The sequence below is a fragment of the Phalangium opilio genome, unplaced genomic scaffold (assembly GCF_054372755.1).
Source record: "Phalangium opilio isolate 3A_F unplaced genomic scaffold, DU_Popi_V2 ptg000031l_1, whole genome shotgun sequence".
In the NCBI taxonomy this organism is placed as follows: domain Eukaryota; kingdom Metazoa; phylum Arthropoda; class Arachnida; order Opiliones; family Phalangiidae; genus Phalangium; species Phalangium opilio.
Genome location: NW_028324158.1, coordinates 1,581,030 through 1,606,315, shown reverse-complemented (window position 1 = coordinate 1,606,315; position 25,286 = coordinate 1,581,030). Strand labels below are relative to the sequence as shown.

The window sequence follows — 25,286 nt, the reverse complement described above, 5'->3', positions numbered from 1 at the left end:
TGATATTGAAGCGTTGCAATATTAATAATTTGCCTGCTAGAAATCTGTTATAAATGTAAATAACGAGCTTGCCAGGACTCGAACCTGGAATTTTTTGCTTCGAAGGCAGACGCGTTAACCATTACGCCACAAGCCCGTGCTTTGTATTACAAAACATTTTTTCCAAACATTGTATTTATACGATATTTTCTTTTATGACGTATATAAGACCCATAAATATCAACACCGAGCTTACCAGTACTCGAACCTTGAATCTTCTGCTCCGTAGGCAGACGCGTTATCCATTGCGCCACAAGCCACTTAGAGTCTCACAAAATGATATTGAACCGTTGCAATATTATTAATTTGTCTGCTTTTGCCTGCTCGAAACAGTCATAAATGTAAAGAACGAGCTTGCCAGGACTCGAACCTGGAATCTTCTGCTTCGAAAGCAGACGCGTTATCCATTGCGCCACAAGCCCGTTAGAGTCTAACAAAATGATATTGAAGCGTTGCAATATTATTAATTTGCCTGCTAGAAACAGTCATAAATGTAAAGAACGAGCTTGCCAGGACTCGAACCTGGAATCTTCTGCTTCGAAGGCAGACGCGTTATCCATTGCGCCACAAGCCCGTTAGAGTTTGACAAAATGCTATTGAAGGATTGCAATATAATTTATTTGCCTTCTAATATATGCTAGAAATCTCTTACAAATGCAAATAACGAGCTTGCCAGGACTCGAACCAGGAATCTTCTGCTCCGTAGGCAGACACGTTGTCCATTGCGCCACAAGCCAGTTAGAATCTAACAAAATGATATTGAAGCGTTGCAATATTAATAATTTGCCTGCTAGAAATCTGTTATAAATGTAGATAACGAGCTTGCCAGGACTCGAACCTGGAATCTTCTGCTTCGAAGGCAGACGAGTTATCCATTTCGGCACAAGCCCGTGCTTTGTATTACAAAACATTTTTTCCAAACATTGTGTTTATACGATATTTTCTTTTATGACGAATATAAGACCCATAAATATCAACACCGAGCTTGCCAGGACCTGAACCTGGAATCTTCTGCTCCGTAGGCAGATGCGTTATCCATTGCGCCACAAACCAGTTAGAGTCTAACAAAATGATATTGAAGCGTTGCAATATTATTGATTTGCCTGCTAGAAAACAGTTTTAAATGTAAAGAACGAGCTTGCCAGGACTCGAACCTGGAATCTTCTGCTCCGTAGGCAGACGCGTTATCCATTGCGCCACAAGCCAGTTAGAGTCTAACAAAATGATATTGAAGCGTTGCAATATTATTAATTTGCCTGCTAGAAACAGTTTTAAATGTAAAGAACGAGCTTGCCAGGACTCGAACCTGGAATCTTCTGCTTCGAAGGCAGACGCGTTATCCATTGCGCCACAAGCCCGTTAGAGTCTGACAAAATGCTATTGAAGAATTGCATTAATATTTATTAGCCTTCTATTATATGCTAGAAATCTCTTATAAATGTAAATAGCGAGCTTGCCAGGACTCGAACCTGGAATCTTCTGCTTCGAAGGCAGACGCATTATCCATTACTCCACAAGCCCGTGCGGTGTATTACAAAACATTTTTTCCAAACATTGTATTTATAAGATATTTTCTTTTATGACGTATAAAAGACCTATAAAAATCAACACCGAGCTTGCCAGGACTGGAACCTGGAATCTTCTGCTCCATAGGCAGACACGTTATCCATTGCGCCACAAGCCAGTTAGAATGTAACAAAATGATATTGAAGCGTTGCAATATTAATAATTTGCCTGCAAGAAATCTGTTATAAATGTAAATAACGAGCTTGCCAGGACTAGAACCAGGAATCTTCTGCTCCGTAGGCAGACACGTTGTCCATTCCGCCACAAGCCAGTTAGAGTGTAACAAAATGATATTGAAGCGTTGCAATATTAATAATTTGCCTGCTAGAAATCTTTTATAAATGTAAATAACGAGCTTGCCAGGACTCGAACCTGGAATTTTCTGCTTCGAAGGCAGACGCGTTATCCATTACGCCACAAGCCCGTGCTTTGTATTACAAAACATTTTTTCCAAGCATTGTATTTATGCGATATTTTCTTTTATGACGTATATAAGACCCATAAATATCAACACCGAGCTTACCAGGACTCGAACCTTGAATCTTCTGCTCCATAGGCAGACGCGTTATCCATTGCACCACAAGCCAGTTAGAGTCTAACAAAATGATATTGAAGCGTTGCAATATTATTAATTTGCCTGCTAGAAACAGTCATAAATGTAAAGAACGAGCTTGCCAGGACTCGAACCTGGAATCTTCTGCTTCGAAGGCAGACGCGTTATCCATTGCGCCACAAGCCCGTTAGAGTTTGACAAAATGCTATTGAAGGATTGCAATATAATTTATTTGCCTTCTAATATATGCTAGAAATCTCTTATAAATGCAAATAACGAGCTTGCCAGGACTAGAACCAGGAATCTTCTGCTCCGTAGGCAGACACGTTGTCCATTCCGCCACAAGCCAGTTAGAGTGTAACAAAATGATATTGAAGCGTTGCAATATTAATAATTTGCCTGCTAGAAATCTGTTATAAATGTAAATATCGAGCTTGCCAGGACTCGAACCTGGAATCTTCTGCTTCGAAGGCAGACGCATTATCCTTTACGCCACAAGCCTGTGCTTTGTAATACAAAAAACTTTTTGCAAACATTGTATTTAAACGATATTTTCTTTTATGACGGTAAAAATACCTAGAAAAATCAACACCTAGCTTGCCAGGACTCGAACCTGGAATCTTCTGCTTCGAAGGCAGACGCGTTATCCATTACGCCACAAGCCCGTGCTTTGTTTTACAAATAAACTTTTCCTAACCTTTGTATTTATACTATATTTTCCTTTATGACGTATAAAAGACCTATAAAAATCAACACCGAGCTTTCCAGGACTCTAACCTGGAATCTTCTGCTCCGTAGGCAGACACGTTGTCCATTGCGCCACGAGCCAGTCAGAATCTAACAAAATGATATTGAGGCGTTGCAATATTAATAATTTTCCTGCTAGAAATCTGTTATAAATGTAAATAACGAGCTTGCCAGGACTCGAACCAGGAATCTTCTGCTCCGTAGGCATACACGTTGTCCATTGCGCCACAACCCAGTTAGAATGTAACAAAATGATATTGAAGCGTTGCAATATTAATAATTTGCCTGCTAGAAATCTGTTATAAATGTAAATAAAGAGCTTGCCAGGACTCGAACCTGGAATCTTCTGCTTCGAAGGCAGACGCGTTATCCATTGTGCCACAAGCCCGTTAGAGTCTGACAAAATGCTATTGAAGTATTGCAATATTATTTATTTGCCTTCTAATATATGCTAGAAATCTGTTATAAATGTAAATAGCGAGCTTGAGAGGACTCGAACCTGGAATCTTCTGCTTCGAAGGCAGACGCGTTATCCATTACACCACAAACCCGTGCTTTGTATTACAAAACAATTTTTCCATACATTGTATTTATACGATATTTTCTTTTATGACGTATATAAGACCCATAAATATCAACACCGAGCTTGCCAGGACCCGAACCTGGAATCTTCTGCTCCGTAGGCAGACGCGTTATCCATTACGCCACTAACCCGTGCTTTGTATTACAAAACGTTTTTTCCATACATTGTATTTATACGATATTTTCTTTTATGACGTATATAAGACCCATAAATATCAACACCGAGCTTGCCAGGACCCGAACCTGGAATATTCTGCTTCGAAAGCAGACGCGTTATCCATTGCGCCACAAGCCCGTTAGAGTCTGACAAAATGCTATTGAAGAATTGCAATATTATTTATTTGCCTTCTAATATATGCTAGAAATCTCTTATAATTGCAAATAGCGAGCTTGCCAGGACTCGAACCTGGAATCTTCTGCTCTGTAGGCAGACACGTTGTCCATTGCGCCACAAACCAGTTAGAGTCTAACAAAATGGTTTTGAAGCGTTGCAATATTAATAATTTGCCTGCTAGAAATCTGTTATGAATGTAAATAACGAGCTTGCCACGACTCGAACCTGGAATCTTCTGCTCCGTAGGCAGACACGTTGTCCATTGCGCCACAAACCAGTTAGAGTCTAACAAAATGATATTGAAGCGTTGCAATATTATTGATTTGCCTGCTAGAAATCTGTTATAAATGTAAATAACGAGCTTGCCAGGACTCGAACCTGGAATCTTCTGCTTCGAAGGCAGACGCGTTATCCATTACGCCACAAACCCGTGCTTTGTATTACAAAACATTTTTCCATACATTGTATTTATACGATATTTTCTTTTATGACGTATATAAGACCCATAAATATCAACACCGAGCTCGCCAGGACCCGAACCTGGAATCTTCTGCTCCGTAGGCAGACGCGTTATCCATTGCGCCACAAATCAGTTAGAGTCTAACAAAATGATATTGAAGCGTTGCAATATTATTGATTTGCCTGCTAGAAATCTGTTATAAATGTAAATAACGAGCTTGCAAGGACTAGAACCTGGAATCTTCTGCTTCGATGACAGACGCGTTATCCGTTACGCCACAAGCCCGGGCTTTGTATTAGAACACATTTTTCACAAACATTGTATTTATACGATATTTTCTTTTATGACGTATAAAAGACCCATAAATATCAAAAACGAGCTTGCCAGGACCCGAAACTGGAATCTTCTGCTCCGTAGGCAGACGCGTTATCCATTGCGCCACAAACCAGTTAGAGTCTAACAAAATGGTTTTGAAGTGTTGCAATATTAATAATTTGCCTGCTAGAAATCTGTTATAAATGTAAATAATGAGCCTGCCAGGACTCGAACCTTGAATCTTCTGCTTCGAAGGCAGACGCGTTATCCTTTACGCCACAAGCCTGTGCTTTTTAATACAAAAAACTTATTGCAAACATTGTATTTAAACGATATTTTCTTTTATGACGGTAAAAATACCTATAAAAATCAACACCGAGCTTGCCAGGACTCGAACCTGGAACCTTCTGCTTCGAAGGCAGACGCGTTATCCATTACGCCACAAGCCCGTGCTTTGTTTTACAAATAAACTTTTTCTAAACTTTGTATTTATACGATATTTTCCTTTATGACGTATAAAAGACCTGTAAAAATCAACACCGAGCTTGCCAGGACTCGAACCTGGAATTTTCTGCTCCGTAGGCAGACACGTTGTCCATTGCGCCACGAGCCAGTTAGAATCTAACAAAATGATATTGAGGCGTTGCAATATTAATAATTTTCCTGCTAGAAATCTGTTATAAATGTAAATAACGAGCTTGCCAGGACTCGAACCAGGAATCTTCTGCTCCGTAGACAGACACGTTGTCCATTGCGCCACAACCCAGTTAGAATGTAACAAAATGATATTGAAGCGCTGCAATATTAATAATTTGCCTGCTAGAAATCTGTTATAAATGTAAAAAATGAGCTTGCCAGGACTCGAACCTGGAATCTTCTGCTTCGAAGGCAGACGCGTTATCCAGTGCGCCACAAGCCCGTTAGAGTCTGACAAAATGCTATTGAAGAATGGCAATATTATTTATTTGCCTTCTAATTAGGCTAGAAATCTCTTATAAATGTAAATAGCGAGCTTGAGAGGACTCGAACCTGGAATCTTCTGCTTCGAAGGCAGACGCGTTATCCATTACGCCACAAACCCGTGCTTTGTATTACAAAACATTTTTTCCACACATTGTATTTATACGATATTTTCTTTTATGACGTATATAAGACCCATAAATATCAACACCGAGCTTGCCAGGACCCGAACCTGGAATATTCTGCTTCGAAGGCAGACGCGTTATTCATTGCGCCACAAGCCCGTTAGAGTCTGACAAAATGCTATTGAAGAATTGCAATATTATTTATTTGCCTTCTAATATATGCTAGAAATCTCTTATAATTGCAAATAGCGAGCTTGCCAGGACTCGAACCTGGAATTTTCTGCTTCGAAGGCAGACGCGTTATCCATTACGCCACAAGACCGTGCTTTGTATTACAAAACATTTTTTCCAAACATTGTATTTATACGATATTTTCTTTTATGACGTATATAAGACCCATAAATATCAATACCGAGCTTGCCAGGACCCGAACCTGGAATCTTCTGCTCCGTAGGCAGACGCGTTATCCATTGCGCCACAAACCAGTAAGAGTCTAACAAAATGATATTGAAGCGTTGCAATATTATTGATTTGCCTGCTAGTGAACGGTTATAAATGTAAATAGCGAGCTTGCCAGGACTCGAACCTGGAATCTGCTGACCCGTAGGCAGACACGTTGTCCATTGTGCAACAAGCCAGTTAGAATCTAACAAAATGATATTGAAGCGTTGCAGTATTAATAATTTCCCTGCTACAAATCTGTTATAAATGTAAATAACGAGCTTGCCAAGACTCGAACCTGGAATCTTCTGCTCCGTAGGCAGTCACGTTGTCCATAGCGCCACAAGCCAGTTACAGTGTAATAAAATGATATTGAAGCGTTGCAATATTAATAATTTGCCTGCTAGAAATCTTTTATATATGTAAATAACGAGCTTGCCAGGACTCAAACCTGGAATGTTCTACTTCGAAGGCAGACGCGTTATCCATTACGCCACAAACCCGTGCTTTGTATTACAAAACATTTTTTCCATACATTGTATTTATACGATATTTTCTTTTATGACGTATATAAGACCCATAAATATCAACACCGAGCTTGCCAGCACCCGAACCTGGAATCTTCTGCTCCGTAGGCAGACGCGTTATCCATTGCGCCACAAACCAGTTAAAGTGTAACAAAATGATATTGAACCGTTGCAATATTATTGATTTGCCTGCTAGAAAACAGTTATAAATGTAAATAACGAGCTTGCCAGGACTCGAACCTGGAATCTTCTGCTTCGAAGGCAGACGCGTTATCCATTACGCCACAAGCCCTTGGTTTGTTTTACAAATAAACCTTTTCTAAACTTTGTATTTATACGATATTTTCCTTTATGACGTATAAAAGACCTATAAAAATCAACACCGAGCTTGCCAGGACTCGAACCTGGAATCTTCTGCTCCGTAGGCAAACACGTTGTCCATTGCGCCACAAACCAGTTAGAGTCTAACAAAATGGTTTTGAAGAGTTGCAATATTAATAATTTCATTGCTAGAAATCTGTTATAAATGTAAATAATGAGCTTGCCAGGACTCGAACCTGGAATCTTCTGCTCCGTAGGCAGACACGTTGTCCATTGCGCCACAAACCAGTTAGAGTCTAACAAAATGATATTGAAGCGTTGCAATATTATTGATTTGCCTGCTAGAAATCTGTTATAAATGTAAATAACGAGCTTGCCATGACTCGAACCTGGAATCTTCTGCTTCGAAGGCAGACGCGTTATCCATTACGCCACAAACCCGTGCTTTGTATTACAAAACATTTTTTCCATACATTGTATTTATACGATATTTTCTTTTATGACGTATATAAGACCCATAAATATCAACACCGACCTTGCCAGGACCCGAACCTGGAATCTTCTGCTCCGTAGGCAGACGCGTTATCCATTGCGCCACAAATCAGTAAGAGTCTAACAAAATGATATTGAAGCGTTGCAATATTATTGATTTGCCTGCTAGAAATCTGTTATAAATGTAAATAACGAGCTTGCAAGGACTAGAACCTGGAATCTTCTGCTTCGAAGGCAGACGCGTTATCCATTACGCCACAAACCCGTGCTTTGTATTACGAAACATTTTTTCCATACATTGTATTTATACGATATTTTCTTTTATGACATATAAAAGACCTATAAAAATCAACACCGAGCTTGCCAGGACTCGAACCTGGAATCTTCTGCTCTGTAGGCAGACGCGTTAACCATTGCGCCACAAACCAGTTAAAGTATAACAAAATGATATTGAAGCGTTGCAATATTATTGACTTGCCTGCTAGAAAACAGTTATAAATGTAATTAACGAGCTTGCCAGGACTCGAACCTGGAATCTTCTGCTTCGAAGGCAGACGCGTTATCCATTACGCCACAAGCCCTTGCTTTGTTTTACAAATAAACTTTTTCTAAACTTTGTATTTATACGATATTTTCCTTTATGACGTATAAAAGACCTATAAAAATCAACACCGAGCTTGCCAGGACTCGAACCTGGAATCTTCTGCTCCGTAGGCAGACACGCTGTCCATTGCGCCACAAACCAGTTAGAGTCTAACAAAATGGTTTTGAAGAGTTGCAATATTAATAATTTCCCTGCTAGAAATCTGTTATAAATGTAAATAATGAGCTTGCCAGGACTCGAACCTGGAATCTTCTGCTCCGTAGGCAGACACGTTGTCCATTGCGCCACAAACCAGTTGGAGTCTAACAAAATGGTTTTGAAGCGTTGCAATATTAATAATTTGCCTGCTAGAAATCTGTTATAAATGTAAATAATGAGCTTGCCAGGACTCGAACCTGGAATCTTCTGCTCCGTAGGCAGACACGTTGTCCATTGCGCCACAAACCAGTTAGAGTCTAACAAAATGATATTGAAACGTTGCAATATTATTGATTTGCCTGCTAGAAATCTGTTATAAATGTAAATAACGAGCTTGCCAGGACTCGAACCTGGAATCTTCTGCTTCGAAGGCAGACGCGTTATCCATTACGCCACAAACCCGTGCTTTGTATTACAAAACATTTTTTCCATACATTGTATTTATACGATATTTTCTTTTATGACGTATATAAGACCCATAAATATCAACACCGAGCTTGCCAGGACTCGAACCTGGAATCTTCTGCTCCGTAGACAGACGCGTTATCCATTGCGCCACAAATCAGATAGAGTCTAACAAAAGGATATTGAAGCGTTGCAATATTATTGATTTGCCTGCTAGAAATCTGTTATAAATGTAAATAACGAGCTTGCAAGGACTAGAACCTGGAATCTTCTGCTTCGATGACAGACGCGTTATCCATTGCGCCACAAATCAGTTAGAGTCTAACAAAATGATATTGAAGCGTTGCAATATTATTGATTTGCCTGCTAGAAATCTGTTATAAATGTAAATAACGAGCTTGCCAGGACTCGAACCTGGAATCTTCTGCTTCGAAGGCAGACGCGTTATCCATTGTGCTACAAGCGCGTTAGAGTCTAACAAAATGATTTTGAAGCGTTGCCATATTAATAATTTGCCTGCTAGAAATCTGTTATAAATGTAAATAATGAGCTTGCCAGGACTCGAACCTGGAATCTTCTGCTTCGAAGGCAGACGCGTTATCCATTACGCCACAAACCCGTGCTTTGTATTACAAAACATTTTTTCCATACATTGTATTTATACGATATTTTCTTTTATGACGTATATAAGACCCATAAATATCAACACCGACCTTGCCAGGACCCGAACCTGGAATCTTCTGCTCCGTAGGCAGACGCGTTATCCATTGCGCCACAAATCAGTAAGAGTCTAACAAAATGATATTGAAGCGTTGCAATATTATTGATTTGCCTGCTAGAAATCTGTTAAAAATGTAAATAACGAGCTTGCAAGGACTAGAACCTGGAATCTTCTTCTTCGAAGGCAGACGCGTTATCCATTACGCCACAAACCCGTACTTTGTATTACGAAACATTTTTTCCATACATTGTATTTATACGATATTTTCTTTTATGACATATAAAAGACCTATAAAAATCAACACCGAGCTTGCCAGGACTCGAACCTGGAATCTTCTGCTCTGTAGGCAGACGCGTTATCCATTGCGCCACAAACCAGTTAAAGTATAACAAAATGATATTGAAGCGTTGCAATATTATTGACTTGCCTGCTAGAAAACAGTTATAAATGTAATTAACGAGCTTGCCAGGACTCGAACCTGGAATCTTCTGCTTCGAAGGCAGACGCGTTATCCATTACGCCACAAGCCCTTGCTTTGTTTTACAAATAAACTTTTTCTAAACTTTGTATTTATACGATATTTTCCTTTATGACGTATAAAAGACCTATAAAAATCAACACCGAGCTTGCCAGGACTCGAACCTGGAATCTTCTGCTCCGTAGGCAGACACGTTGTCCATTGCGCCACAAACCAGTTAGAGTCTAACAAAATGGTTTTGAAGAGTTGCAATATTAATATTTTGCCGGCTAGAAATCTGTTGTAAATGTAAATAATGAGCTTGCCAGGACTCGAACCTGGAATCTTCTGCTCCGTAGACAGACGCGTTATCCATTGCGCCACAAATCAGATAGAGTCTAACAAAATGATATTGAAGCGTTGCAATATTATTGATTTGCCTGCTAGAAATCTGTTATAAATGTAAATAACGAGCTTGCAAGGACTAGAACCTGGAATCTTCTGCTTCGATGACAGACGCGTTATCCATTGCGCCACAAATCAGTTAGAGTCTAACAAAATGATATTGAAGCGTTGCAATATTATTGATTTGCCTGCTAGAAATCTGTTATAAATGTAAATAACGAGCTTGCCAGGACTCGAACCTGGAATCTTCTGCTTCGAAGGCAGACGAGTTATCCATTGTGTTACAAGCCCGTTAGAGTCTAACAAAATGATTTTGAAGCGTTGCCATATTAATAATTTGCCTGCTAGAAATCTGTTATAAATGTAAATAATGAGCTTGCCAGGACTCGAACCTGGAATCTTCTGCTTCGAAGGCAGACGCGTTATCCTTTACGCCACAAGCCTGTGCTTTGGAATACAAAAAAGTTTTTGCAAACATTGTATTTAAACGATATTTTGTTTTATGACGTATAAAATACCTATAAAAATCAACACCGAGCTTGCCAGGACTCGAACCTGGAATCTTCTGCTACGAAGGCAGACGCGTTATCCATTACGCCACAAGCCCGTTCTTTGTTTTACAAATAAACTTTTTCTAAACTTTGTATTTATACGATATTTTCCTTTATGACGTATAAAAGACCTATATAAATCAACACCGAGCTTGCCAGGACTCGAACCTGGAATCTTCTGCTCCGTAGGCAGACACGTTGTCCATTGCGCCACGAGCCAGTTAGAATTTAACAAAATGATATTGAGGCGTTGCAATATTAATAATTTGCCTGCTAGAAATATGTTATAAATGTAAATAACGAGCTTGCCAGGACTCGAACCAGGAATCTTCTGTTCCGTAGGCGGACACGTTGTCCATTGCGCCACAATCCAGTTAGAATGTAACAAAATGATATTGAAGCGTTGCAATATTAATAATTTGCCTGCTAGAAATCTGTTATAAATGTAAATAACGAGCTTGCCAAGACTCGAACCTGGAATCTTCTGCTCCGTAGGCAGTCACGTTGTCCATAGCGCCACAAGCCAGTTACAGTGTAATAAAATGATATTGAAGGGTTGCAATTTTATTAATTTGCCTGCTAGAAATCTTTTATATATGTAAATAACGAGCTTGCCAGGACCCGAACCTGGAATGTTCTGCTTCGAAGGCAGACGCGTTATCCATTGCGCCACAAGCCCGTTAGAGTCGTACAAAATGCTATTGAAGAATTGCAATATTATTTATTTGCCTTCTAATAGATGCTAGAAATCTCTTATAAATGTAAATAGCGAGCTTGCCAGGACTCGAACCAGGAATCTTCTGCTTCAAAGGCAGACGCGTTATCCATTACGCCACAAACCCGTGCTTTGTGTTACAAAACATTTTTTCCATACATTGTATTTATACGATATTTTCTTTTATGACGTATATAAGACCCATAAATATCAACACCGAGCTTGCCAGGACCCGAACCTGGAATCTTCTGCTCCGTAGGCAGACGCGTTATCCATTGCGCCACAAACCAGTTAGAGTGTAACAAAATGATATTGAAGCGTTGCAATATTATTGATTTGCCTGCTAGAAAACAGTTATAAATGTAACTAACGAGCTTGCCAGGACTCGAACCTGGAATCTTCTGCTTCGAAGGCAGACGCGTTATCCATTACGCCACAAGCCCGTGCTTTGTTTAACAAATAAACTTTTTCTAAACTTTGTACTTATACGATATTTTCCTTTATGACGTATAAAAGACCTATATAAATCAACACCGAGCTCGCCAGGACTCGAACCTGGAATCTTCTGCTCCGTAGGCAGACACGTTGTCCATTGCGCCACGAGCCAGTTAGAATCTAACAAAATGATACTGAGGCGTTGCAATATTAATAATTTGCCTGCTAGAAATCTGTTATAAATGTAAATAACGAGCTTGCCAGGACTCGAACCAGGAATCTTCTGCTCCGTAGGCAGACACGTTGTCCATTGCGCCACAACCCATTTAGAATGTAACAAAATGATATTGAAGCGTTGCAATATTAATAATTCTCCTGCTAGAAATCTGTTATAAATGTAAATAACGAGCTTGCCAGGACTCGAACCTGGAATCTTCTGCTTCGAAGGCAGACGCGTTATCCATTGCGCCACAAGCCCGTTAGAGTCTGACAAAATGCTATTGAAGAATTGCAATATTATTTATTTGCCTTCTAATATATGCTAGAAATCTCTTATAAATGTAAATAGCGAGCTTGCCAGGACTCGAACCTGGAATCTTCTGCTTCGAAGGCAGACGCGTTATCCATTACGCCACAAACCCGTGCTTTGTATTACAAAACATTTTTTCCATACATTGTATTTATACGATATTTTCTTTTATGACGTATATAAGACCCATAAATATCAACACCGAGCTTGCCAGGACCCGAACCTGGAATCTTCTGCTCCGTAGGCAGACGCGTTATCCATTGCGCCACAAATCAGTTAGAGTGTATCAAAATGATATTGAAGCGTTGCAATATTATTGATTTGCCTGCTAGAAAACAGTTAGAGATGTAACTAACGAGCTTGCCAGGACTCGAACCTGGAATCTTCTGCTTCGAAGGCAGACGCATTATCCATTACGCCACAAGCCCGTGCTTTGTTTTACAAATAAACTTTTTCTAAACTTTGTATTTATACGATTTTTCCTTTATGACGTATAAAAGACCTATAAAAATCAACACCGAGCTTGCCAGGACTCGAACCTGGAATCTTCTGCTCCGTAGGCAGACACGTTGTCCATTGCGCCACAAACCTGTTAGAGTCTAACAAAATGATATTGAAGCGTTGCAATATTATTGATTTGCCTGCTAGAAATCTGTTATAAATGTAAATAACGAGCTTGCAAGGACTAGAACCTGGAATCTTCTGCTTCGATGACAGACGCGTTATCCGTTACGCCACAAGCCGGTGCTTTGTATAAGAACACATTTTTCCCAAACATTGTATTTATACGATATTTTCTTTTATGACGTATAAAAGACCCATAAATATCAACAACGAGCTTGCCAGGACCCGAACCTAGAATCTTCTGCTCCGTAGGCAGACGCGTTATCCATTGCGCCACAAACCAGTTAGAGTCTAACAAAATGGTTTTGAAGCGTTGCAATATTAATAATTTGCCTGCTAGAAATCTGTTATAAATGTAAATAATGAGCTTGCCAGGACTCGAACCTGGAATCTTCTGCTTCGAAGGCAGACGCGTTATCCTTTACGCCACAAGCCTGTGCTTTGTAATTCAAAAGACTTTTTGCAAACATTGTATTTAAACGATATTTTCTTTTATGACGTATAAAATACCTATAAAAATCAACACCGAGCTTGCCAGGACTCGAACCTGGAATCTCCTGCTTCGAAGGCAGACGCGTTATCCATTACGCCACAAGCCCGTGCACTGTTTTACAAATAAACTTTTTCTAAACTTTGTATTTATACGATATTTTCCTTTATGACGTATAAAAGACCTATAAAAATCAACACCGAGCTTGCCAGGACTCGAACCTGGAATCTTCTGACCCGTAGGCAGACACGTTGTCCATTGTGCAACAAGCCAGTTAGAATCTAACAAAATGATATTGAAGCGTTGCAATATTAATAATTTGCCTGCTAGAAATCTGTTATAAGTGTAAATAACGAGCATGCAAGGACTAGAACCTGGAATCTTCTGCTTCGATGGCAGGCGCGTTATCCGTTACGCCACAAGCCCGTGCTTTGTATTACAAAACATTTTTTCCAAACATTGTATTTATAATATATTTTCTTTTATGACGTATAAAAGACCTATAAAATTACACCGAGCTTGCCAGGACTCGAACCTGGAATCTTCTGACCCGTAGGCAGACACGTTGTCCATTGTGCAACAAGCCAGTTAGAATCTAACAAAATGATATTGAAGCGTTGCAATATTAATAATTTGCCTGCTAGAAATCTGTTATAAATGTAAATAACGAGCTTGCCAAGACTCGAACCCGGAATCATCTGCTCCGTAGGCAGACACGTTGTCCATTGCGCCACAAGCCAGTTAGAGTCTAACAAAATGATATTGAAGCGTTGCAATATTAATAATTTGCCTGCTAGAAATCTGTTATAAATGTAAATAACGAGCTTGCCAGGACCCGAACCTGGAATCTTCTGCTCTGTTGGCAGACACGTTGTCCATTGCGCCACAAGCCAGTTAGAATGTAACAAAATGATATTGAAGCGTTGCAATATTAACAAGTTGGGAAAGCCAAAATATTACCTCTCCGAGTGGAGATGACTATCACTACCCCTTAAACAACCTAATATATATTTTTAATTCTTTGCAAGTGCAGGAATTCAATTTTAAAATAGTCAATTGTTCAAGCCTTTTCAATATCTCTCAATTGCTGGGGAAACTCTACTCTCTTGCTATACCTCAACCGTATTCTTAGTCTACCAGTATGATTTGTAACATTTGTCCATATCAAAGCTGAATCATACATCGCCACACAAAAAGCAAATGTCCCCAAAACATGGAAGCCACAACCCAATCACACATAAGCTAGGCTCGTACTTGTTCATCGCTTTCGATGATTTCACTAATATTAGCATTAACATTTTGTACATTATTGGGTTCCTTATTAATAGATATGCCTACGCCTACAGTACTTTCAATAGAACATTTATTTAATGCATTATCTTTCGTACGATCATGGCCAACTGGCCTCGTGGTAGGACCAACATTTTGCGTGCTAGAACCTGTTCCAGAAACAGCCTTTTTTCCGCGGCTAACGCTCTTCTCCTTTCATTTTCTCGTTTCCTAAATTCAGGATCTGACCTTTTTGCCCTCATTCTTTCCCTTGCCTTTCGTTTTCTGATTTCCTCTTTACTTAAATTATTATCTTCCTCCATTTACTTATTAATCAGTTAAATACTCACAAAGGTTAGCAAAATCAATCTCCTTAAATACTCACACAGGTTGGCAAAATCAATCTCCTTCAGTAATACGTAAGGCTTAATTATATTATTTGCCGAACAAAATTAATCGAGCAAATTTAACACTTAACTTCTTCCTTCGAAATTCTATCAAAGAATGAATCAACTATTTAAAAAAAGGGTTTTTTCGCGAATAGGGCGCTATCATACCAACAGCAATTCCGTCATATTTAAAAAATATACATTGCCAACACTTTTTTCAAATAAAGAATGATAAAAGTGCGTAAAAAAAGGTCTTTCACAAATAGGCCTAGGGGGCGTATAAACTAAACAGCAACAACGCTCTACAGCTACACTAATCTTACACAAACAAGGAGTACTATAAACCCACTACTGGAAGCGGTATTTTTATTCAAACGTAAACAATTTCGCTTAAGCTTAACATCTCTAGACATCGGTAAAAATGTCTCTATCACTCCTAGACATTATAACTCAAATTCATCTGATTATGTTTTAACAAGGTTAAATCTAACTGGGAGTAAGATGAAAGGAGTAGAAGCTTATCTGTCTAAGGAAATATGAAATTTTATCTTAACAGTTCGTTAAATCATAAGTTTATAACGAAAAAACGCGGAAGGGGAAAACGAGCAGACAACTGCGATTTTTGGGGGTAGAAGGTTAAGAGCGCCATCTGTCGTCCGTGCCAAAGTTGAACTTCCACTCGAAACGCAATGAGAAAGTGGATAAAATAATGCCATCAGCTATTTAACTGCGTCGATATATTTAACGACTTGACCCATGACATGCCCATAACACTGGCTTCTATGAATCCTATTTATTCTTGGATGCTAGGAAACTTGGTAGACGTAACAGTCTGTACCAAGTACCCAAGCATCCTTCAATAAACGCCTGGCAACATTGTGGTACAACTAAAAAATAGGATGTGTATCTATCTTTCCAGTCACTCCAAGTCGTTAAGCCCTCATTACAGAGGATTTGAAACACTATCGTAATTCCAAGTGTCTCGAATCTCTAAGTTCCTGTCCATTATGAACAGTGCTGAGAGAATGATACATCAGAAAGAGCCATTCAAATCGAATTGCCGAAAATATTATCCATATTTTCATTTCATATAACAGAGAGAGAGGAGCTTCCCATTTTGGTTGTTGTTCTCAAAAATATATCGCAATGCACGGGCCTAGATAGATACAGGAGGCAATGTAGGAAATATAACGCAATGCACGGGCCTAAAAAAATATAAGAGACAATGTACGAAATATGACGCAATGCACGGGCCTTGAAAGATATAGGAGGCAATGATTTAACGACTTCGGTACTTGGGTTTATCTTTAATATTTAAATAAATATAATTATTTTTAATTATTTTAATCGCCAGTAAATAACTTTAAAAATAGTTAAATCGTTTAAAATAAAGTTGTTCCTATTATCTTTCGAAACTATGCTAATATTGACGTTAAAAGTGAAGGGTACCCCTCTTGCCCGCTTTTTTCAAATTTTGGGGTATATATACGTTTCGTTTCCATTATAATAATAGATAAAAACGCATTCGCGTGAACCTTTGGTGGAAGCCCTGCCATTGGGAGGCTAGACGTTTCTCGTAACCCTAGCCGATCGCCGCGTATATCTTAAAACCAAATAATAGATAAAAACGCATTTGCGTGGACCGATGGTGGAAGCCCTGCCATTGGGAGGCTAGACGTTTCTCGTAACCCTAGCCGATCGCCGCGTATATCTTGAAACCAAACGATGACGGAGGAAAAGAAGCCTGAATGTACTGACTGGCGTCCATGTGGAATGGACAAAAGACCTGAAGATGGTGGTGCATTGAAGCTGGTGTCAATGTGTAATTGACAAAGAACAGAAGATGGTGGTGCGTAGAAGCTGGTGTCAATGTGGAATTGACGAAGGACAGAAGATGGTGGTGCATAGAAGCTGGTGTCAAGGTGAAATTGACGAAGAACAGAAGATGGTGGTGCTTGGAAGCTAGCAAATACAGACTAGTGTCCATGTGGGATGGACAAAGACTAGCAGATTGTGGTCCTTAGAAGCCAGTTAGTAAAGACTAGTGTTGGTAGATGAATGGCCAAATTTCCGTGAACCGCGAACGCGTTCCGGAAATCGGGTATTTGTTTGCTCCGATACGCAAACTGCGAACGCGGTCACGTGGGGTCTGACAGACACACAGACAGACAGACAGACACGGCCGGTGTAATACCTCTCCGTGACATACGTCACTCGGAGAGGTAATAATTTGCCTGCTAGAAATCTGTTATAAATGTAAATAACGAGCTTGCCAGGACTCGAACCTGGAATCATCTGCTTCGAAGGCAGAAGCGTTATCCATTGCGCCACAAGCCCGTTAGAGTCTGACAAAAAGCTATTGAAGAATTGCAATATTATTTATTTGCCTTTTAATGTATGCTAGAAATCTCTTATAAATGTAAATAGCGAGCTTGCCAGGACTCGAACCTGGAATCTTCTGCTTCGAAGGCAGACGCGTTATCCATTAAGCCACAAACCCGTGCTTTGTATTACAAAACATTTTTTCCATACATTGTATTTATACGATATTTTCTTTTATGACGTATATAAGACCCATAAATATCAACACCGAGCTTGCCAAAACCCGAACCTGGAATCTTCTGCTCCGTAGGCAGACGCGTTATCCATTGCGCCACAAGCCAGTTAGAGTCTAACAAAATGATATTGAAGCGTTGCAATATTAATAATTTACCTGCTAGAAATCTGTTATAAATGTAAATAACGAGCTTGCCAGGACTCGAACCTGGAATCATCTGCTCCGTAGGCAGACACGTTGTCCATTGCGTCACAAGCCAGTTAGAGTCTAACAATATGATATTGAAGCGTTGCAATATTATTGATTTACCTGCTAGAAAACAGTTATAAATGTAACTATCGAGCTTGCCAGGACTCGAACCTGGAATCTTCTGCTTCGAAGGCAGACGCGTTATCCATTACGCCACAAGCCCGACCTTCGTATTACTAAACATTTTTCCCAAACATTGTATTTATACGATATTTTCTTTTATGACGTATAAAAGACCCATAAATATCAACAACGAGCTTGCCAGGACCCGAACCTGGAATCTTCAGCTCTGTTGGCAGACACGTTGTCCATTGCGCCACAAGCCAGTTAGAATGTAACAAAATGATATTGAAGCGTTGCAATATTAATAATTTGCCTGCTAGAAATCTGTTATAAATGTAAATAACGAGCTTGCCAAGACTCGAACCTGGAATCATCTGCTCTGTAGGCAGACACGTTGTCCATTGCGCCACAAGCCAGTTAGAATGTAACAAAATGATATTGAAGCGTTGCAATACTAATAATTTGCCTGCTAGAAATCTTTTATAAATGTAAATAACGAGCTTGCCAAGACTCGAACCTGGAATCATCTGCTTCGAAGGCAGACGTGTTATCCATTGCGCCACAAGCCTGTTAGAGTCTGACAAAATGCTATTGAAGAATTGCAATATTATTTATTTGCCTTTTAATATATGCTAGAAATCTCTTATAAATGTAAATAGCGAGCTTGCCAGGACTCGAACCTGGAATCTTCTGTTTCGAAGGCAGACGCGTTATCCATTACGCCACAAACCCGTGCTTTGTATTACAAAACATTTTTTCCATACATTGTATTTATACGATATTTTCTTTTATGACGTATATAAGACCCATAAATATCAACACCGAGCTTGCCAGGACCCGAACCTGGAATCTTCTGCTCCGTAGGCAGACGCGTTATCCATTGCGCCACAAACCAGTTAGAGTCTAACAAAATGGTTTTGAAGCGTTGCAATATTAATAATTTGCCTGCTAGAAATCTGTTATTAATGTAAATAATGAGCCTGCCAGGACTCGAACCTGGAATCTTCTGCTTCGAAGGCAGACGCGTTATCCTTTACGCCACAAGCCTGTGATTTGTTTTACAAATAAACTTTTTCTAAACTTTGTATTTATAGGATATTTTCCTTTATGACGTATAAAAGACCTATAAAAATCAACACCGAGCTTGCCAGGACTCGAACCTGGAATCTTCTGCTCCGTAGGCAGACACGTTGTCCATTGCACCACGAGCCAGTTAGAATCTAACAAAATGATATTGAGCCGTTGCAATATTAATAATTTGCCTGCTAGAAATCTGTTATAAATGTAAATAACGAGCTTGCCAGGACTCGAACCAGGAATCTTCTGCTCCGTAGGCAGACACGTTGTCCATTGCGCCACAACCCAGTTACAGTGTAATAAAATGATATTGAAGCGTTGCAATATTATTGATTTACCTCATAGAAAACAGTTATAAATGTAACTAACGAGCTTGCCAGGACTCGAACCTGGAATCTTCTGCTTCCAAGGCAGACGAGTTATCCATTACGCCACAAGCCCGTGCTTTGTATTACAAAACATTTTTTCCAAACATTGTATTTATAAGATATTTTCTTTTATGACGTATAAAAGACCTATAAAATTACACCGAGCTTGCCAGGACTCGAACCTGGAATCTTCTGACCCGTAGGCAGACGCGTTATCCATTGCGCCACAAACCAGTTAGAGTCTAACAAAATGATATTGAAGCGTTGCAATATTAATAATTTGCCTGCTAGAAATCTGCTATAAATGTAAATAACGAGCTTGCCAGGACCCGAACCTGGAATCTTCTGCTTCGAAGGCAGACGCGTTATCCATTACTCCACAAGCCCGTCCTTTGTATTACAAAACATTTTATCCAAACATTGTATTTATACGATATTTTCTTTTATGACATATAAAAGACCTATAAAATTCAACACCGAGCTTGCCAGGACTCGAACCTGGAATCTTCTGCTCCGTAGGCAGACACGTTGTCCATTGCGCCACAAGCCAGTTAGAATCTAACAAAATGATATTGAAGCGTTGCAATATTAATAATTTGCCTGCTAGAAATCTGTTATAAATGTAAATAACGAGCATGCAAGGACTAGAACCTGGAATCTTCTGCTTCGATGGCAGACGCGTTATCCGTTACGCCACAAGCCCATGCTTTGTTTTACAAAAAAACTTTGTGTAAACTTTGTATTTATACGATATTTTCCTTTATGACGTATAAAAGACCTATAATAATCAACACCGAGCTTGCCAGGACTCGTACCTGGAATCTTCTGACCCGTAGGCAGACGCGTTATCCATTGCGCCACAAGCCCGTTTGAGTCTGACAAAATGCTATTGAAGAATTGCAATATTATTAATTTGCTTTCTAATATATGCTAGAAATCTCTTATAAATGTAAATAACGAGCTTGCAAGGACTAGAACCTGGAATCTTCTACTCCGTGGGCAGACGCGTTATCCATTGCGCCACAAGCCCGTCCTTTGTATTACAAAACATTTTTTCCAAACATTGTATTTATACGATATTTTCTTTTATGACATATAAAAGACCTATAAAATTCAACACCGAGCTTGCCAGGACTCGAACCTGGAATCTTCTGCTCCGAAGGCAGACACGTTGTCCATTGCGCCACAAGCCAGTTAGAATCTAACAAAATGATATAAAAGCGTTGCAATATTAATAATTTGCCTGCTAGAAATCTGTTATAAATGTAAATAACGAGCATGCAAGGACTAGAACCTGGAATCTTCTGCTTCGATGGCAGACGCGTTATCCGTTACGCGACAAGCCCGTGCTTTGTAATATAAAAAACTTTTTGCAACATTGTATTTAAACGATATTTTCTTTTATGACGTATAAAATACCTATAAAAATCAACACCGAGCTTGCCAGGACTCGAACCTGGAATCTTCTGCTTCGAAGGCAGACGCATTATCCATTACGCCACAAGCCCGTGCTTTGTTTTACAAAAAAACTTTTTGTAAACTTTGTATTTATACGATATTTTCCTTTATGACGTATAAAAGACCTATAAAAATACACCGAGCTTGCGAGGACTCGAACCTGGAATCTTCAGCTTCGAAGGCAGACGCATTATCCATTACGCCACAAGCCCGTGCTTTGTTTTACAAAAAAATTTTTATAAACTTTGTATTTATACGATATTTTCCTTTATGACGTATAAAAGACCTATAAAAATACACCGAGCTTGCGAGGACTCGAACCTGGAATCTTCTTCTTCGAAGAATGACTCGTTATCCTTTACGCCACAAGCCCTTGCTTTGTATTACAAAAATGTTTTTCCAAACATTCTATTTATACGATATTTTCTTTAATGACGTATAAAAGACCCATAAAAATCAACACCGAGCTTGCCAGGACTCGAACCTGGAATCTTCTGCTCCGTAGGCAGACGCGTTATCCATTGCGCCACAAGCCAGTTAGAGTCTAACAAAATGATATTGAAGCGTTGCAATATTAATAATTTACCTGCTAGAAATCTGTTATAAATGTAAATAACGAGCTTGCCAGGACTCGAACCTGGAATCTTCTGCTCCGTAGGCAGACACGTTGTCCATTGCGTCACAAGCCAGTTAGAGTCTAACAATATGATATTGAAGCGTTGCAATATTATTGATTTACCTGCTAGAAAACAGTTATAAATGTAACTATCGAGCTTGCCAGGACTCGAACCTGGAATCTTCTGCTTCGAAGGCAGACGCGTTATCCATTACGCCACAAGCCCGACCTTCGTATTACTAAACATTTTTCCCAAACATTGTATTTATACGATATTTTCTTTTATGACGTATAAAAGACCCATAAATATCAACAACGAGCTTGCCAGGACCCGAACCTGGAATCTTCAGCTCTGTTGGCAGACACGTTGTCCATTGCGCCACAAGCCAGTTAGAATGTAACAAAATGATATTGAAGCGTTGCAATATTAATAATTTGCCTGCTAGAAATCTGTTATAAATGTAAATAACGAGCTTGCCAAGACTCGAACCTGGAATCATCTGCTCTGTAGGCAGACACGTTGTCCATTGCGCCACAAGCCAGTTAGAATGTAACAAAATGATATTGAAGCGTTGCAATACTAATAATTTGCCTGCTAGAAATCTTTTATAAATGTAAATAACGAGCTTGCCAAGACTCGAACCTGGAATCATCTGCTTCGAAGGCAGACGTGTTATCCATTGCGCCACAAGCCTGTTAGAGTCTGACAAAATGCTATTGAAGAATTGCAATATTATTTATTTGCCTTTTAATATATGCTAGAAATCTCTTATAAATGTAAATAGCGAGCTTGCCAGGACTCGAACCTGGAATCTTCTGTTTCGAAGGCAGACGCGTTATCCATTACGCCACAAACCCGTGCTTTGTATTACAAAACATTTTTTCCATACATTGTATTTATACGATATTTTCTTTTATGACGTATATAAGACCCATAAATATCAACACCGAGCTTGCCAGGACCCGAACCTGGAATCTTCTGCTCCGTAGGCAGACGCGTTATCCATTGCGCCACAAACCAGTTAGAGTCTAACAAAATGGTTTTGAAGCGTTGCAATATTAATAATTTGCCTGCTAGAAATCTGTTATTAATGTAAATAATGAGCCTGCCAGGACTCGAACCTGGAATCTTCTGCTTCGAAGGCAGACGCGTTATCCTTTACGCCACAAGCCTGTGATTTGTTTTACAAATAAACTTTTTCTAAACTTTGTATTTATAGGATATTTTCCTTTATGACGTATAAAAGACCTATAAAAATCAACACCGAGCTTGCCAGGACTCGAACCTGGAATCTTCTGCTCCGTAGGCAGACACGTTGTCCATTGCACCACGAGCCAGTTAGAATCTAACAAAATGATATTGAGCCGTTGCAATATTAATAATTTGCCTGCTAGAAATCTGTTATAAATGTAAATAACGAGCTTGCCAGGACTCGAACCAGGAATCTTCTGCTCCGTAGGCAGACACGTTGTCCATTGCGCCACAACCCAGTTACAGTGTAATAAAATGATATTGAAGCGTTGCAATATTATTGATTTACCTCATAGAAAACAGTTATAAATGTAACTAACGAGCTTGCCAGGACTCGAACCTGGAATCTTCTGCTTCCAAGGCAGACGAGTTATCCATTACGCCACAAGCCCGTGCTTTGTATTACAAAACATTTTTTCCAAACATTGTATTTATAAGATATTTTCTTTTATGACGTATAAAAGACCTATAAAATTACACCGAGCTTGCCAGGACTCGAACCTGGAATCTTCTGACCCGTAGGCAGACGCGTTATCCATTGCGCCACAAACCAGTTAGAGTCTAACAAAATGATATTGAAGCGTTGCAATATTAATAATTTGCCTGCTAGAAATCTGCTATAAATGTAAATAACGAGCTTGCCAGGACCCGAACCTGGAATCTTCTGCTTCGAAGGCAGACGCGTTATCCATTACTCCACAAGCCCGTCCTGGCAAGATCAGTGTTGATTTTCATAGGTCTTTTATACGTCATAAAAGAAAGTATCGTATAAATACAATGTTTGCAAAACGTTCTTTGTAATACAATGCACGGGCTTGTGGCGTAATGGGTAACGCGTCTGCCTTCGAAGCAGAAGATTGCAGGTTCGAGTCCTGAAAAGCTGACTATTTACATTAATAAGAGATTTCTAGCATATATTAGAAGGCAAATAAATAATATTGCATAGCTTCAATATCTTTTTGTCAGATTATAACGGGCTAGTGGCGCAATGGATAACGCGTCTTCCTACGGAGCAGAAGATTCCAGGTTCGAGTCCTGGCAAGCTCAGTGTTGATTTTCATAGGTCTTTTATACGTCATAAAAGAAAATATAGTATAATAGAATGTTTGGAAAAACCTTTTTGTAATACAAAGCAAGGGCTTGTTGCGTAAAGGATAACGTGTCATTCTTCGAAGAAGAAGATTCCAGGTTCGAGTCATGGCAAGCTCGTTATTTACATTTATAACAGATTTTTAGCAGGCAAATTAATAATATTGCAATTTTTCAATATCATTTTGTCAGACTATCACCGGCTTGTGGCGCAATGGATAACGTGTCTGCCTACGGAGCAGAAGATTCCATGTTCGAGTCCTGGCAAGCTCGCTATTTACATTTATAAGAGATTTCTAGCATTTATTAAAAGGCAAATAAATAATATTGCATAGATTCAATATCTTTTTGTCAGATTATAGCGGGCTAGTGGCGCAATGGATAACGCGTCTTCCTACGGAGCAGAAGATTCCAGGTTCGAGTGCTGGCAAGCTCGGTGTCGATTTTCATAGGTCTTTTATACGTCATAAAAGAAAATATCGTATAAATAGAATGTTTGGAAAAACATTTTTGTAATACAAAGCAAGGGCTTGTGGCGCAATGGATAAAACGACTGCCTACGGAGCAGAAGATTCCAGGTTCGATTCCTGGCAAGGTCGGTGTTGGTTTTATAGGTCTTTTATACGTCATAAAGGAAAATATCGTATAAATACAATGTTTTGGAAAAATGTTTTGTAGTACAAAGCGCGGGCTTGTGGCGTATTGGATAACGCGTCTGCCTTCGATGCAGAAGATTCCAGGTTCGAGTCCTGGCAAGCTCGCTATTTACATTTATAAGAGATTTTTGTAGGCAAATTAATAAAATTGCAGTGCTACAATTTCATTTTGTCAGACTCTAACTTGCTTGTGACGCAATGCGTAGAACGTCTGCCTACGGAGCAGAAGATTCCAGGTTCGTTTCATGGCAAGGTCGGTGTTGATTTTTATGGGTCTTTTATACGTCACAAAAGAAAATATCGTATAAATACAATGTTTGGAAAATTATTTTTGTACTACAAAGCACTGGCTTGTGGCGTAATGGATAACGCGTCTGCCTTCGATGCAGAAGATTCCAGGTTCGAGTCTTGGCAAGCTCGCTATTTACATTTATAAGAGATTTCTTGTAGGCAAATTAATAATATTGCAATGTTTCAATTTCATTTTGTCAGACCCTAACTTGCTTGTGACGCAATGGGTAGTACGTCTGCCTACGGATCGGAAGATTCCAGGTTCGTTTCATGGCAAGGTCGGTGTTGATTTTTATAGGTCTTTTATACGTCACAAAAGAAAATATCGTATAAATACAATGTTTGGAAAAAATGTT

General features: G+C 39.4%; 48 non-coding genes across 48 annotated transcripts; 1 reads left to right on the top strand and 47 right to left on the bottom strand.

The window, feature by feature from the left end:
- Nucleotides 1-63: 63 nt before the first annotated feature.
- TRNAR-UCG (transfer RNA arginine (anticodon UCG)) lies at nucleotides 64-136 on the bottom strand. The gene has a single exon. It is a non-coding gene; the product is annotated as a tRNA-Arg (tRNA).
- A 252-nt stretch (nucleotides 137-388) lies between these two features.
- Nucleotides 389-461, bottom strand: TRNAR-UCG (transfer RNA arginine (anticodon UCG)). The gene has a single exon. It is a non-coding gene; the product is annotated as a tRNA-Arg (tRNA).
- Nucleotides 462-540: 79 nt separating this feature from the next.
- Nucleotides 541-613, bottom strand: TRNAR-UCG (transfer RNA arginine (anticodon UCG)). Its single transcript has one exon. It is a non-coding gene; the product is annotated as a tRNA-Arg (tRNA).
- A 559-nt stretch (nucleotides 614-1,172) lies between these two features.
- Nucleotides 1,173-1,245, bottom strand: TRNAR-ACG (transfer RNA arginine (anticodon ACG)). The gene has a single exon. It is a non-coding gene; the product is annotated as a tRNA-Arg (tRNA).
- A 79-nt stretch (nucleotides 1,246-1,324) lies between these two features.
- Nucleotides 1,325-1,397, bottom strand: TRNAR-UCG (transfer RNA arginine (anticodon UCG)). Its single transcript has one exon. It is a non-coding gene; the product is annotated as a tRNA-Arg (tRNA).
- Nucleotides 1,398-1,956: 559 nt separating this feature from the next.
- Nucleotides 1,957-2,029, bottom strand: TRNAR-UCG (transfer RNA arginine (anticodon UCG)). The gene has a single exon. It is a non-coding gene; the product is annotated as a tRNA-Arg (tRNA).
- A 242-nt stretch (nucleotides 2,030-2,271) lies between these two features.
- TRNAR-UCG (transfer RNA arginine (anticodon UCG)) lies at nucleotides 2,272-2,344 on the bottom strand. Its single transcript has one exon. It is a non-coding gene; the product is annotated as a tRNA-Arg (tRNA).
- A 406-nt stretch (nucleotides 2,345-2,750) lies between these two features.
- On the bottom strand, nucleotides 2,751-2,823 carry TRNAR-UCG (transfer RNA arginine (anticodon UCG)). Its single transcript has one exon. It is a non-coding gene; the product is annotated as a tRNA-Arg (tRNA).
- Nucleotides 2,824-3,220: 397 nt separating this feature from the next.
- On the bottom strand, nucleotides 3,221-3,293 carry TRNAR-UCG (transfer RNA arginine (anticodon UCG)). Its single transcript has one exon. It is a non-coding gene; the product is annotated as a tRNA-Arg (tRNA).
- A 579-nt stretch (nucleotides 3,294-3,872) lies between these two features.
- On the bottom strand, nucleotides 3,873-3,945 carry TRNAC-ACA (transfer RNA cysteine (anticodon ACA)). Its single transcript has one exon. It is a non-coding gene; the product is annotated as a tRNA-Cys (tRNA).
- Nucleotides 3,946-4,178: 233 nt separating this feature from the next.
- TRNAR-UCG (transfer RNA arginine (anticodon UCG)) lies at nucleotides 4,179-4,251 on the bottom strand. The gene has a single exon. It is a non-coding gene; the product is annotated as a tRNA-Arg (tRNA).
- Nucleotides 4,252-4,972: 721 nt separating this feature from the next.
- Nucleotides 4,973-5,045, bottom strand: TRNAR-UCG (transfer RNA arginine (anticodon UCG)). The gene has a single exon. It is a non-coding gene; the product is annotated as a tRNA-Arg (tRNA).
- Nucleotides 5,046-5,442: 397 nt separating this feature from the next.
- TRNAR-UCG (transfer RNA arginine (anticodon UCG)) lies at nucleotides 5,443-5,515 on the bottom strand. The gene has a single exon. It is a non-coding gene; the product is annotated as a tRNA-Arg (tRNA).
- Nucleotides 5,516-5,930: 415 nt separating this feature from the next.
- Nucleotides 5,931-6,003, bottom strand: TRNAR-UCG (transfer RNA arginine (anticodon UCG)). The gene has a single exon. It is a non-coding gene; the product is annotated as a tRNA-Arg (tRNA).
- Nucleotides 6,004-6,868: 865 nt separating this feature from the next.
- On the bottom strand, nucleotides 6,869-6,941 carry TRNAR-UCG (transfer RNA arginine (anticodon UCG)). The gene has a single exon. It is a non-coding gene; the product is annotated as a tRNA-Arg (tRNA).
- Nucleotides 6,942-7,338: 397 nt separating this feature from the next.
- Nucleotides 7,339-7,411, bottom strand: TRNAR-UCG (transfer RNA arginine (anticodon UCG)). Its single transcript has one exon. It is a non-coding gene; the product is annotated as a tRNA-Arg (tRNA).
- A 406-nt stretch (nucleotides 7,412-7,817) lies between these two features.
- Nucleotides 7,818-7,890, bottom strand: TRNAC-ACA (transfer RNA cysteine (anticodon ACA)). The gene has a single exon. It is a non-coding gene; the product is annotated as a tRNA-Cys (tRNA).
- An 80-nt stretch (nucleotides 7,891-7,970) lies between these two features.
- TRNAR-UCG (transfer RNA arginine (anticodon UCG)) lies at nucleotides 7,971-8,043 on the bottom strand. Its single transcript has one exon. It is a non-coding gene; the product is annotated as a tRNA-Arg (tRNA).
- Nucleotides 8,044-8,134: 91 nt separating this feature from the next.
- TRNAR-ACG (transfer RNA arginine (anticodon ACG)) lies at nucleotides 8,135-8,207 on the bottom strand. The gene has a single exon. It is a non-coding gene; the product is annotated as a tRNA-Arg (tRNA).
- A 386-nt stretch (nucleotides 8,208-8,593) lies between these two features.
- On the bottom strand, nucleotides 8,594-8,666 carry TRNAR-UCG (transfer RNA arginine (anticodon UCG)). The gene has a single exon. It is a non-coding gene; the product is annotated as a tRNA-Arg (tRNA).
- Nucleotides 8,667-9,062: 396 nt separating this feature from the next.
- TRNAR-UCG (transfer RNA arginine (anticodon UCG)) lies at nucleotides 9,063-9,135 on the bottom strand. Its single transcript has one exon. It is a non-coding gene; the product is annotated as a tRNA-Arg (tRNA).
- Nucleotides 9,136-9,215: 80 nt separating this feature from the next.
- Nucleotides 9,216-9,288, bottom strand: TRNAR-UCG (transfer RNA arginine (anticodon UCG)). The gene has a single exon. It is a non-coding gene; the product is annotated as a tRNA-Arg (tRNA).
- A 406-nt stretch (nucleotides 9,289-9,694) lies between these two features.
- TRNAC-ACA (transfer RNA cysteine (anticodon ACA)) lies at nucleotides 9,695-9,767 on the bottom strand. Its single transcript has one exon. It is a non-coding gene; the product is annotated as a tRNA-Cys (tRNA).
- Nucleotides 9,768-9,847: 80 nt separating this feature from the next.
- Nucleotides 9,848-9,920, bottom strand: TRNAR-UCG (transfer RNA arginine (anticodon UCG)). Its single transcript has one exon. It is a non-coding gene; the product is annotated as a tRNA-Arg (tRNA).
- A 703-nt stretch (nucleotides 9,921-10,623) lies between these two features.
- TRNAR-UCG (transfer RNA arginine (anticodon UCG)) lies at nucleotides 10,624-10,696 on the bottom strand. Its single transcript has one exon. It is a non-coding gene; the product is annotated as a tRNA-Arg (tRNA).
- A 90-nt stretch (nucleotides 10,697-10,786) lies between these two features.
- Nucleotides 10,787-10,859, bottom strand: TRNAR-UCG (transfer RNA arginine (anticodon UCG)). The gene has a single exon. It is a non-coding gene; the product is annotated as a tRNA-Arg (tRNA).
- Nucleotides 10,860-11,409: 550 nt separating this feature from the next.
- On the bottom strand, nucleotides 11,410-11,482 carry TRNAR-UCG (transfer RNA arginine (anticodon UCG)). The gene has a single exon. It is a non-coding gene; the product is annotated as a tRNA-Arg (tRNA).
- A 90-nt stretch (nucleotides 11,483-11,572) lies between these two features.
- On the bottom strand, nucleotides 11,573-11,645 carry TRNAQ-UUG (transfer RNA glutamine (anticodon UUG)). The gene has a single exon. It is a non-coding gene; the product is annotated as a tRNA-Gln (tRNA).
- Nucleotides 11,646-11,888: 243 nt separating this feature from the next.
- TRNAR-UCG (transfer RNA arginine (anticodon UCG)) lies at nucleotides 11,889-11,961 on the bottom strand. Its single transcript has one exon. It is a non-coding gene; the product is annotated as a tRNA-Arg (tRNA).
- A 91-nt stretch (nucleotides 11,962-12,052) lies between these two features.
- On the bottom strand, nucleotides 12,053-12,125 carry TRNAR-ACG (transfer RNA arginine (anticodon ACG)). The gene has a single exon. It is a non-coding gene; the product is annotated as a tRNA-Arg (tRNA).
- Nucleotides 12,126-12,358: 233 nt separating this feature from the next.
- On the bottom strand, nucleotides 12,359-12,431 carry TRNAR-UCG (transfer RNA arginine (anticodon UCG)). The gene has a single exon. It is a non-coding gene; the product is annotated as a tRNA-Arg (tRNA).
- Nucleotides 12,432-12,521: 90 nt separating this feature from the next.
- On the bottom strand, nucleotides 12,522-12,594 carry TRNAR-UCG (transfer RNA arginine (anticodon UCG)). Its single transcript has one exon. It is a non-coding gene; the product is annotated as a tRNA-Arg (tRNA).
- Nucleotides 12,595-12,837: 243 nt separating this feature from the next.
- TRNAR-UCG (transfer RNA arginine (anticodon UCG)) lies at nucleotides 12,838-12,910 on the bottom strand. The gene has a single exon. It is a non-coding gene; the product is annotated as a tRNA-Arg (tRNA).
- A 90-nt stretch (nucleotides 12,911-13,000) lies between these two features.
- TRNAR-ACG (transfer RNA arginine (anticodon ACG)) lies at nucleotides 13,001-13,073 on the bottom strand. The gene has a single exon. It is a non-coding gene; the product is annotated as a tRNA-Arg (tRNA).
- A 396-nt stretch (nucleotides 13,074-13,469) lies between these two features.
- Nucleotides 13,470-13,542, bottom strand: TRNAR-UCG (transfer RNA arginine (anticodon UCG)). Its single transcript has one exon. It is a non-coding gene; the product is annotated as a tRNA-Arg (tRNA).
- A 90-nt stretch (nucleotides 13,543-13,632) lies between these two features.
- On the bottom strand, nucleotides 13,633-13,705 carry TRNAR-UCG (transfer RNA arginine (anticodon UCG)). The gene has a single exon. It is a non-coding gene; the product is annotated as a tRNA-Arg (tRNA).
- A 3,813-nt stretch (nucleotides 13,706-17,518) lies between these two features.
- On the bottom strand, nucleotides 17,519-17,591 carry TRNAR-UCG (transfer RNA arginine (anticodon UCG)). The gene has a single exon. It is a non-coding gene; the product is annotated as a tRNA-Arg (tRNA).
- A 90-nt stretch (nucleotides 17,592-17,681) lies between these two features.
- TRNAR-UCG (transfer RNA arginine (anticodon UCG)) lies at nucleotides 17,682-17,754 on the bottom strand. The gene has a single exon. It is a non-coding gene; the product is annotated as a tRNA-Arg (tRNA).
- A 396-nt stretch (nucleotides 17,755-18,150) lies between these two features.
- Nucleotides 18,151-18,223, bottom strand: TRNAR-UCG (transfer RNA arginine (anticodon UCG)). The gene has a single exon. It is a non-coding gene; the product is annotated as a tRNA-Arg (tRNA).
- Nucleotides 18,224-18,782: 559 nt separating this feature from the next.
- Nucleotides 18,783-18,855, bottom strand: TRNAR-UCG (transfer RNA arginine (anticodon UCG)). The gene has a single exon. It is a non-coding gene; the product is annotated as a tRNA-Arg (tRNA).
- Nucleotides 18,856-19,098: 243 nt separating this feature from the next.
- Nucleotides 19,099-19,171, bottom strand: TRNAR-UCG (transfer RNA arginine (anticodon UCG)). The gene has a single exon. It is a non-coding gene; the product is annotated as a tRNA-Arg (tRNA).
- A 1,517-nt stretch (nucleotides 19,172-20,688) lies between these two features.
- On the bottom strand, nucleotides 20,689-20,761 carry TRNAR-UCG (transfer RNA arginine (anticodon UCG)). The gene has a single exon. It is a non-coding gene; the product is annotated as a tRNA-Arg (tRNA).
- Nucleotides 20,762-21,003: 242 nt separating this feature from the next.
- TRNAR-UCG (transfer RNA arginine (anticodon UCG)) lies at nucleotides 21,004-21,076 on the bottom strand. Its single transcript has one exon. It is a non-coding gene; the product is annotated as a tRNA-Arg (tRNA).
- A 413-nt stretch (nucleotides 21,077-21,489) lies between these two features.
- TRNAR-ACG (transfer RNA arginine (anticodon ACG)) lies at nucleotides 21,490-21,562 on the bottom strand. The gene has a single exon. It is a non-coding gene; the product is annotated as a tRNA-Arg (tRNA).
- A 233-nt stretch (nucleotides 21,563-21,795) lies between these two features.
- On the bottom strand, nucleotides 21,796-21,868 carry TRNAR-UCG (transfer RNA arginine (anticodon UCG)). Its single transcript has one exon. It is a non-coding gene; the product is annotated as a tRNA-Arg (tRNA).
- Nucleotides 21,869-22,427: 559 nt separating this feature from the next.
- Nucleotides 22,428-22,500, bottom strand: TRNAR-UCG (transfer RNA arginine (anticodon UCG)). The gene has a single exon. It is a non-coding gene; the product is annotated as a tRNA-Arg (tRNA).
- Nucleotides 22,501-22,743: 243 nt separating this feature from the next.
- On the bottom strand, nucleotides 22,744-22,816 carry TRNAR-UCG (transfer RNA arginine (anticodon UCG)). The gene has a single exon. It is a non-coding gene; the product is annotated as a tRNA-Arg (tRNA).
- Nucleotides 22,817-24,671: 1,855 nt separating this feature from the next.
- Nucleotides 24,672-24,744, top strand: TRNAR-UCG (transfer RNA arginine (anticodon UCG)). Its single transcript has one exon. It is a non-coding gene; the product is annotated as a tRNA-Arg (tRNA).
- The last annotated feature ends 542 nt before the right edge of the window (nucleotides 24,745-25,286 follow it).